General features: G+C 37.4%; 1 protein-coding gene across 3 annotated transcripts in view; it reads left to right on the forward strand.

Annotated features, from left to right (window-relative positions):
* Nucleotides 1-10203, forward strand: part of LOC107644559 — a 29575-nt gene that overhangs the window by 2287 nt on the left and 17085 nt on the right. The window contains exon 2 of one of the 3 annotated variants that reach the window (XM_021103050.1): nt 2277-2280. The gene's annotated coding sequence lies outside the window, so the exon portion shown is untranslated. Of the gene's footprint in view, nt 1-2276; nt 2281-9223; nt 9383-10203 lie in introns of those variants that run through there. The other 2 variants (XM_016348444.2, XM_021103049.1) reach the window with 2 other exon arrangements.

The raw sequence follows: 10203 nt of genomic DNA on the forward strand, positions 1-10203 counted from the left end.
AGTGCTAATCCTCATCTGCTTATTGTTTTTTTTTATCTTTCTCTATGAAATTTGAATTGGCTCCCTCAGTAATTCCTAGATATCTTTTTTTCCGACCCAAATAAAATCACTTAAAAATGCCGAAAATTTCACTTCATGGATACTTTATAGTCCATATTATTTCCTTTTGTATTTTAGGCTTATTATCAACGACAAAAAGAATAAACAAAACAAGAGTTATTTTCTTTATCTGTTTTTGTCCACAGAGTTGTTCTTCTCAATAACATATCTCAGCTTTTAGATAAGAAACCGTGCATTGAAACGTTATAGTCTGCTACTGCTATTCATAAGTCCAATACAAATAAATCCGTTTCATGATATTTATTTTCACATGTTTTGGGCCCCTTAAAAAGTAAATGTTCAAAATAAAGCCTACCCGACCTAAAATAATGAAAATGGACAACACTATAGTTCGAACAAACTGGGGAGGGAAAAAAAAAAGCTAAGCACTAAAATTATTAGGCTCATTTGAAATTTAAAATTTAGAGTTTAATTGAGGAGAAGGTTGGTAAAATTGTTACATATTTTAATTGTTGCTGTACGTTATGCTGGATTCGTTATCCGTAAGACTTAAACAGTTAAACTTAAACACACAAGTAGACCTCGAATGCTCCAATAGGGAGAAAAATTTTATCTCAGGAGGAGAAAACTTGGAATTGCTCCAACAGGGAGAGATAACCACAAATCACCAAATCTTTCTTCTTCTTAACCAAACCCTTTTATAACCGAACCTTCTCATAACCGTATTCAAGTTCAGATTTCTCCTAGACCTGAAACAGAATCATTGAAACAAACACATCACAACATCATCACAAACCTTTTAACCACTATCGACAAAACTAGATGGCTGGAATATACCAAATATCCATTAAAGGCAGAACAATCAGATTCAAGCAAGAAGAGCACAAAGGTTTCCGAATGGACTGTCTCAATCTTGTAGGAAAATTTATCACTGAGAAGGAAATCAACTTCAGAACATGCAAAAATGCACTAGTGGGAATGTGGGAAAATCCTGAAGGAGTATTCATATCGGAAGTAAGCAAAAATAAAATACTAATCAGTTTCAAAAATCAGAGGAAGGGGCTACAGATCCTTAAGAACGGGTCATGGAGCTTCAGAGGCCAACTGCTAAATCTTAAAGTGTGGACGCAAAATATGGCAATTGAAGAGGTGGAGCACAATTTTATAGAGTTCTGGGTTCAAATCCATGGGTTACCGTTGGAGTTCATTAATAAAGAAACGGCAAAAAAGATCGGTGATATGATGGGCAACGTGAAGAAAGTGGAGGATCCAATGAAAGACAACATTCTGGTAAAAAACTTTCTAAGAGTTAGGGTGGCTCTGAATGTGACGGAGGCTCTCCCAACAGGTTTTTGGCTGGAAAGAGATAACTTGCCAAATTGCTGGATTTTTTTCAAGTATGAACGACTTCAAGACAGTTACTGTCTCAACTGCGGGATACTTGGACATGGACGAAAAGAATGTTCAGGAGAAACAAACATGGCCCCGTTCTTTAATTTCCTTGTTCTTATTTTTCTATTTTTCGGTTTCTATGCTTTATGTTTTGTCTATGTTTGTATCTTTATTACATGATCATTAGTGTTTAATGTCTATGTCTTAAAGCTATGAACGATTCCATGAATCTTTCACATTTTTTAAATGAAAAATGTTTTCTAAAAAAGAAAAAGAAGTACATGAGTTTCGAATTCTATCTTGAAATTAGTTTAATTATTCTGATGTGGTGGCAATACTTTTTGTTTTCTGAATGAATGCTTGAACAGTGCATATTTTTTATAGTGAAGTTTATGAATGTTAAATTTGTTGGCTCCTGAAAGAATAATGAAAAAAGTGAAATGTTTTTGATAATCTAAAAAATCATAAAATTGATTCTTGAAGCAAGAAAAAGTAGTGAAAAACACAAAGCTTGCGAAAAAATTTAATAAAGCGAAAAATAAAGAAAGAAAAAGAAAAAGCAAGCAGAAAAAGCCAGTAACCCTTTAAACTAAAAGGCAAGGGTAAAGAGGACCCAAGGCTTTGCGCATCAGTGGATAGGAGGGCTCAAAGGAATAAAATCCTAGCCTAAGCGGCTAAATCAAGCTGTCCCTAACCATGTGCTTGTGGCGTGAAGGTGTCAAGTGAAAAGCTTAAGACTAAGCGGTTAAAGTCGTGGTCCAAAGCAAAAAGAGTGTGCTTAAGAGCTCTGGACACCTCTAACTGGGGACTCTAGCAAAGCTGAGTCACAATCTGAAAAGGTTCACCCAGTTATCTGGGATCCATCAAAACCGAGGTATACAGCAGATTTAGGAATGAATCAGGTCAAAAATTTGAGTTACAGAGAGGATACGGGCAGCAAGTCAGAAGAGCGAATGGATCAAGAGGTAGAGGAAGAGGCGCGTAAGTTTCACGAAGAAGGAAGGCGCGTAGTGGGTCAACAAGAATCAGTAGATAATGAGAAAGAAGATAGTCTGATGGAGAAACACAAGCAATTAGGCAAGGAAATTGGGGGGATACTGAGGAGCAAAGTACAGGAGGATTAGATTTTGGCAGAGCAGTTGAGAGAAATCCCTGACAATCAGAAATGGAACGGGAAGTATCTGGAAGAGTGTGTTGATGGTATAATAGAAGTTATGGAAAGGGCTACGAAGACAATCAGGAAGCAAAAGGATATAAGGAGAATGGGCCTGGATATGAGAGGCCCAAGTGAAACAAATGGCCAAACTAACAATATGGAGAATTTTTTTAGTAAAAAACAAACGGTTTTTGGCCTAAGGAACTATGATATAAACAAAAAAGAGGCCAAGGAAATAAATAGCCCAAATATTCACAAACAATGGGAGGGAGAAGGTATAAGGAAGGAGCCCAGCAAATTAAAAAATATGTTGAGAGAAAAGGTTGGGGATAAGGATCGGGGATAGGAAGACATCCAGATAGGAGAGGAAATGGAAGAAAACGAGCCTCTAAGAAAGAGCAATAGTTACAGAATCAACAAAGGAAGAAAGTGGCAATGCAGTGGTAAGGATGATGAAGGTAGAAAGAAAAATCATGGGAAAGAAAAAGAATTCTACAAAACAGAAAACGGTGGGGTATACATTGTGGAGCTGGCAAGTAATGAAGAAGGAAGCAGAGAGGAGAAGCCGATGACAAACGAACTAACTGGATGGGAATTGGAATTGGTGAAAGGCATCAAGAGAAAATTGAATTTTAAAAGGAAGAGAGAGGAGGAAGGAATACTCCGAATTATGGGAGACGACGAGGGACGTGATAAAGATAAAGAAGCTAGGAGCATTGTAAAGAGGAACAGGATGGAAGGCACAAGTAGTGGAGAGGATGAAGCACAAATGATGGCTGTCCAAGAAGAGCTCAAGTCCAGTTTTATGGCCGGGGAGGCGGGCCTAATCAAGCCCCACCGAGAGCCATGAGTCTCCTGAGTTGGAACTGTTGTGGGGTGGCGGCACCCGCGACAGAATTGGAGTTATTGGAATTATGTAAGAAGGTAAAACCAGCCGTCATTTTCCTTATAGAAACTAGAGCTAAGGAATGTAAAATTAAAAGACTTAGAAGGAAATTACGTTTTGAAAACTCTTTTTGCATAGAACCCCGGGGGTTGTCCGGAGGTCTTGCTCTATTTTGGAATAGAAGTTTGGAAGTTGATATTTACTCTTGGAGCCATAGATATATTGGTGCGCATATTAGTCTTGCTTCGGTGACACAGTCACAAGCGAGAGTTCCCATTGGTGCTCTGCCCAAATTAACAGTATGGGTCAACTGCGCTCTGATACCAATTGAAGGTTGTGGTAGGCTTAGAGAAGGGGGGTTGAATCTATACCTTCCTTTTTAAGTTGCTGTTATTACCCTTTTAAATGAACTTTCAATTCAGGTTCTATTTGACCTCAGCAGCGAAAATTTATGAGACAATTTATTTTTGTCTCATGAATATCAGAAAACAGAACTCAGCAGAGAAGAGAAAAGCTAACACCAGCATGAGTCTTTTCTCTGATCTTATTGAGGACTGTATGGAAGTTTTTATGGATGATTTTAGTGTATATGGCGATTCCTTTAGCCTTTGCTTAGATGGATTATCTAGAGTATTAGATAGATGTGTCAGTACAAACTTTGTATTAAATTTTGAAAAATGTCACTTTATGGTTAAACAAGGTATTGTACTAGGACATGTTGTGTCTAATACTGGCATTTCTGTAGATCCAGCAAAGGTGGATATTATTTCTAGTTTACCTTACCCCTCCTCTATGAGGGAGGTCCGCTCGTTCCTTGGCCATGCGGGTTTTTACAGGAGATTCATTAAGGACTTCAGTAAGGTAGCACTTCCCTTATCCAGACTACTGCAGAAGGATATTGAGTTCGAGTTCAGTGAGGATTGCAAACAAGCGTTTGATAAGCTGAAGACCACCCTGACTCAAGCTCCAATTGTGAGAAGACCAGACTGGAGCCAGCCATTTGAAATAATGTGCGACGCCTCCAACCATGCAGTAGGAGCAGCACTGGCTCAGTATGAAGGTAAGGACCCCTTTGTTATTGCTTATGCGTCTAAAACTTTAGATGCCGCTCAGTCCAATTACACTACTACTGAGAAAGAGCTTCTTGCTATTATTTTTTGCTCTGGATAAATTCAGAGCCTATTTACTTGGTACGAAGGTAGTAGTGTACTCAGACCACGCAGCTCTAAAGTATCTATTAGCTAAAAAGGAGTCCAAACCAAGGCTTATACGTTGGATACTACTATTACAAGAATTTGATTTAGAAATTAAGGATAGGAGTGGTAACCAAAATTTAGTGGCAGACCACTTGAGTCGCCTTGAGCACATTACAGATGACCCCACTCCTATAGCTGATAATTTCCCATTTGATAACCTGCAAGCAGTATCTGAGGTAGTCTCTTGATATGCACCTGTAGCTAATTATCTAGTTAGCCGCACCTTTCCTCCAAACTTTTCTAAGCATCAAAGAGACAAGCTGAAAAGCGAGTTTAAATATTATATATGGGATGACCCATATTTATGGAGATGTGGTGCTGACCAGGTAATTAGACGGTGTGTGCCTCAATCAGAATTCCAGTCCATCTTAGAGGCCTGTCACTCGTCTGAGAGTGGAGGACATTTTGGCCCTCAAAGAACAGCTAGAAAAATCTTAGACTGTGGATTCTGGTGGCCTACTCTTTTTAGAGACGCTGCTGAATTTTGTAGATCTTGTTTCCCATGCCAAAAATTTGGTAATATATCCAAGAAGGATGAGATACCTCAACAAATTATGCTTTTCTGTGAAATTTTTGATGTTTGGGGCATTGACTTCATGGGTCCATTTCCAAATTCTAATGGTTATTTTTATATATTGTTAGCTGTGGATTACGTTTCCAAATGGGTGGAAGCAATTTCTACCTGCACTGATGATGCTAACACTGTTGTTTCCTTTGTGAGAAACCACATTATTTGTCGCTTTGGATCACTGATAAACCACTATTTTATGGTTTATATTGTGTTTAATTGTGTGGTTTTATCATGATCTTTACCCACTTATTCATATGATTAGCATGCATTTAAATGCCTATATTTGAGTAAATATCTATATTATACATGATATATTTTTTATAAAAAATTTATAATAGGTAAATTCGTACAAGTTTACGAGTTAAGTCTACGAATCGCATCTAAGTCAGCTCCACGAGTTTATCTAAACTCACGAGTTTGGCAATCTTACTCTTTACTTGATAATTGCTTTAAATTTTTATAGTTTTGTCTTAAATTATAATTCACCTACCAAGAAAATTCAACTATCATTTACATGTACAATTTTATAATTAAAGAGAATAACTCAAGTTTATAATCTCTCTACTAAAAAACACAACACCTCAAATACATAGAATCACTAACTATTCACAATCAACTTATCATGGAGGGTAAATATATCACTTCTAAGTGATCATAATCCAAATATAAATCAATCAAAATTCTATTCAAGCAATTATCCCAATCTTTTTATCTTTCAAGTAGTCTTTTAATCCAAACATAGAATCACTAACCATTCACAATCAACTTATCATGGAGGGTAAATATGTCACTTCTAAGTGATCATAATCCAAACATAGAGAAATCAAAACTTTGTTTAAGCAATTATCACAACCTTTTTATTTTTCAAGTAATCTTTTAACTTAATCTTCTTAAGGAACTTAAACTTCTTAAAGCTCCGTTTGAAAATATTTAGAGATCTTTTGGGATAAGTACTGTTTTAGTTCCTAAGGTTTGAGATCAAAATTAAAATAATCTCAAACCTTGTTTTAATTCAAAATGGTCTCCAATATTATATTTAATATTAAAATAATCTTTTTAACAAATTTACCCTTTATAAATTTGTTAATAATAAAAAATATCCTATTATCTCTGTCCATTACCTCTTTCATCCCTTCGTTATCTTTCTTCATGTTTATCTTTGTTCATCACCTTTTTCATATTTTCCATCATCTTCTTTCATCGTTTTTCATCTTCACATTCCTCCATCACTTCCTTCCCACCTTCTTTTTCCATTTTCGACCCTTCCAAGTCACCTTACTTTAAAAACAAGAACTAAAAATTTCTAATACAATTAACAAAATTCAGCTCTAACTACAACTAAAAATTCTTAAATACAATTAGTAAAACTCAGATCCAATTACAAGAATAAAAACTTCCTAAATTTATATCCAACTACAAGAATAAAAAATCTATAAATCCAATTACTAAAAACAGTCAAATACAAGTTAGTAACTTACTGATAATAAAGAAGGCGGGTGACGAAGAAGCTGGAGGTAGAGGCACCGCTAGAGGCGAGCAGATTGCTGCGGGTGGAAGTGATGCATGCGCATCATGTTGTGTTTTTCTATACTTTTTCATATAAGAAATAAATGCATAACACTTAATTATGGAGAATTTTGGTGCTTAAATTGGATATTGCTTTGATCCCTTTGATTTCATGGTTCTCGTAAGAAATTTTATGAAAAGAGAACCAAAAGCACAAGAAAAAACCAAGAATCGAAGACAAGTGCAAAGAGAATTCATGGATGCTGTCAACCCTGACCTCTTCATACTCCAATAAACATAAGTTGAACTACAAAGTTCTAAATGATGCGGTTCTAGCCTCATTGCAAAGCCAACTTTCAGAGCTTTCGAACGATATATAATAGTCTATACTTCTCTTCTGGAATCATGGCGCCAAATGCCACCAAGGTGGCGCCAAACATCATCTAACCTAAGTTTGGCGCTAGGACTCATAATACGCCACATTTGATGCGGCTTTGGTGGTGCCAAATTTGATCCAGCTCAATTTTGGTGCTAAAAACTCATAAATATCTTATTGGATGCAGTCATAGTGGAGCCAAACTTGAAATTCTCAAGTTTAACGCCAAACTCCTGATAAAGAATAACATAAGCGTGATCTTTATGATTTTCTTTGATTTAATTTGGTTTTAGAATTTATTTTTAAATTAAAAAAGATATTTTAGGTTTTAGAAAATATATTTTACATTTATTAGGATCAGATAGAAAAAGAGAAGATATCTTGGCCTAGGGTTTCTTCTTCTTCTTTTCCGCACTTTTTACTTTTTGCTGCTAGGGTTTACTTTTTCTATGAGCAACTAAATCTTCATTGTTAAGGTTAGGAACTCTATTTACTTTGATGGATTAATAATTATTTGTTTTTCTACTTTTGATTAATATTTTGATTATTGTTTAAGAATTGGTTTCGTTCTTTATCTTAAGAATTAGTGATTATTGGAAAATAACTCTAATTGATCTTGAATTTTATTTGAGTCTTGAAAAAGTTATATCATTAGAATTATAGCTTGAAACCAATTTCTCATAATTCTCTAATTATCTGGATTTAACGTGAAACGTGACATATAATCATCTTATTTTTGGATTCTTAGGGTTTATGTGGCTTAGTGCGCAAAATTAGAACTCGCACAACTTAACCGGCAAGTGCACTGGGTTATCCAAGTAATACCTCAGGTGAGTGAGGGTCGATCCCACGAGAATTGTCGGACTGAGCAAGCAATATTTATCCTGTTGGACTTAGTTGGGCAAACAGTAAAAAGAGTTGTTGTTGTTGTAAAATCTTGTGCTAGTCCCCTACCCTCGCCGCCCGAAACAACACGTCCCCCCAGTGCAGCAAATCTCCTAATTCCACGTGTCCATTCTCCATTTCTATCGCAAATGTTGTTTTTCCCACTCTATCCACCGCGCGATTCGCATCGCACCCACACTCCGCTAACAAACTCGCCACGGCTCCTAACTGCCCCTTCGACGCCGCATAATGCAACGTCATCCACCCCTTATTTCCACCTTGTTATGGTCAACCCATAATATGCTGGATGGTCATTTTAGTATGTATGAGGATGGTTATTTTAATTCTTATGTGGATAGTTATTTGATTGAAATGGATTTAGTTAGATACAATTAAAATATGGTGGATGTTCAATTCACTGGGTATGCGGATGATTATTTTTATTCTTAAGTGGATGGTTATCCTTGAGTGCCGATGAGAGTCCTTGTTGACTAACTAGCAGCGGTGAGGAGGATTCCGGCGGCGACGATGGGAGCTGATTGGCGACCAAGTGATGGCGTGAAGAACCTAGGAGGCGACGAGGATGTCTGATAAGGGAGAGAGTGACGCTGGTAGAAAAGACTGGTTGGTGAGGCGGTGACGACAGAGGATTTGTGGGAGATGTTGGTGCTTTGGTAAATTAGGGTATAATAAATGATTAAAATTTTTGAATTACTGAATAGAATTTTTTGGTTGGATAATTTAGGTGGAATATTTTTTTTAAAATTTTATTGGACCAAATTTTCAACCTGATATTCACCTTGTTCAGATTTTTCAATGTCTAGCTAGTAGATGCGCTCCAAATATAACGAAAATCAATTAGAGCAAACATGGTTTTTCGAAAGCCTTTTTTCTTTTTGTTTTTGTTCTAACCCAACACTGAGTACTACTTCCATAAAGTCTCACCCAACAGGCAGCCTGTAAAAGCCCATAACATCCGCCCAGCCCAATCCATAGACAGCTTAGAACTCAGAAGTGAGAGGAGCCAGGAAAGGCACACTGATCCCCAAAAGGGAGACAAGCAGCCTACGTGTAGCACAATGGCACGAAATTCAGGATTCTCTCTACATCTTCACAAACTTGATCTGTACCGTAGTGCAGTCCTAAAATAAAATAAAAGGGGCAGAAATCTGCTGGAAATTGGCATCGGATCCGAGACTGAGACAAAAGAGAAGAGAACATCGACTTGACCAACACACGATCGATTTGGGGCATCCGCTTATTGAGGTTGTGTTCCCTACACACCTCCTCGCCGGTGAGTCACTCACTGCCTCCCTTCAAATCTGAACCTTCTTTCTTGCTTCAACCCATTTTCTACTATTCTTTTAATTTTTTGGAGTTTTAATGAATACCTTTTTATTTTAGCTGTTATAATTAGAACCCAGATACTTTATGTGGGGTTTGAAGCGCTAGGATTTTTGTGGGGTTGAGCTTCAAAAAATCCTTTTTTATTATTTTTTGTAAAGTTGAGATGTGTTTGTATGCCCAAAAAAAAAGATTGGAACTTGCTTGATTTGATATGATTGGTTTCTGCTGCTTTTTGAGCTTGTGCATAATTATTTGTTTTTGAAATGTTGGAGGACCTTGCTAATGCTATCATCATGTTGATCTTTGCTTACATTTTAGCTTAGGCATGGCAATTTCCCCCGACGGGACGAGTATCTGCGGGGAATTACCCGTCGGGAGACGGATTTGGGGAGCAAAATCTCCCCGTAGGAAACGGGGATGGAGACCCGTATAACAAACGGGGCGGGGGCAGGGGCGGGGATAGAGGTCCCCGTCCCATGGGGATCCGTATAATCCCGTTATAAGAAAAGACAAAAATGCCCTTCATATATATATTAATTTCTGAATCTCACTATCTCAGTAACCCTGGCCTCCTCCATTCTGCGTTACTTTTCTTCAGTCACATGAAAGGGATGAAACCCTAACCTCTCTACTCTCCAGAAGTCCACCTCTCTTCTTCCAAATCTCACCGCCGGCCACCAAAATCCCTTCACCATCGCACTCTCCCAAAACCCCCCTCACCGTTGTTGCTGTCTTCACGCGTTAGAGACGTTGCAGCAGGGTTACAGG

The sequence above is a fragment of the Arachis ipaensis genome, chromosome B05 (assembly GCF_000816755.2).
Source record: "Arachis ipaensis cultivar K30076 chromosome B05, Araip1.1, whole genome shotgun sequence".
NCBI lineage: Eukaryota > Viridiplantae > Streptophyta > Magnoliopsida > Fabales > Fabaceae > Arachis > Arachis ipaensis.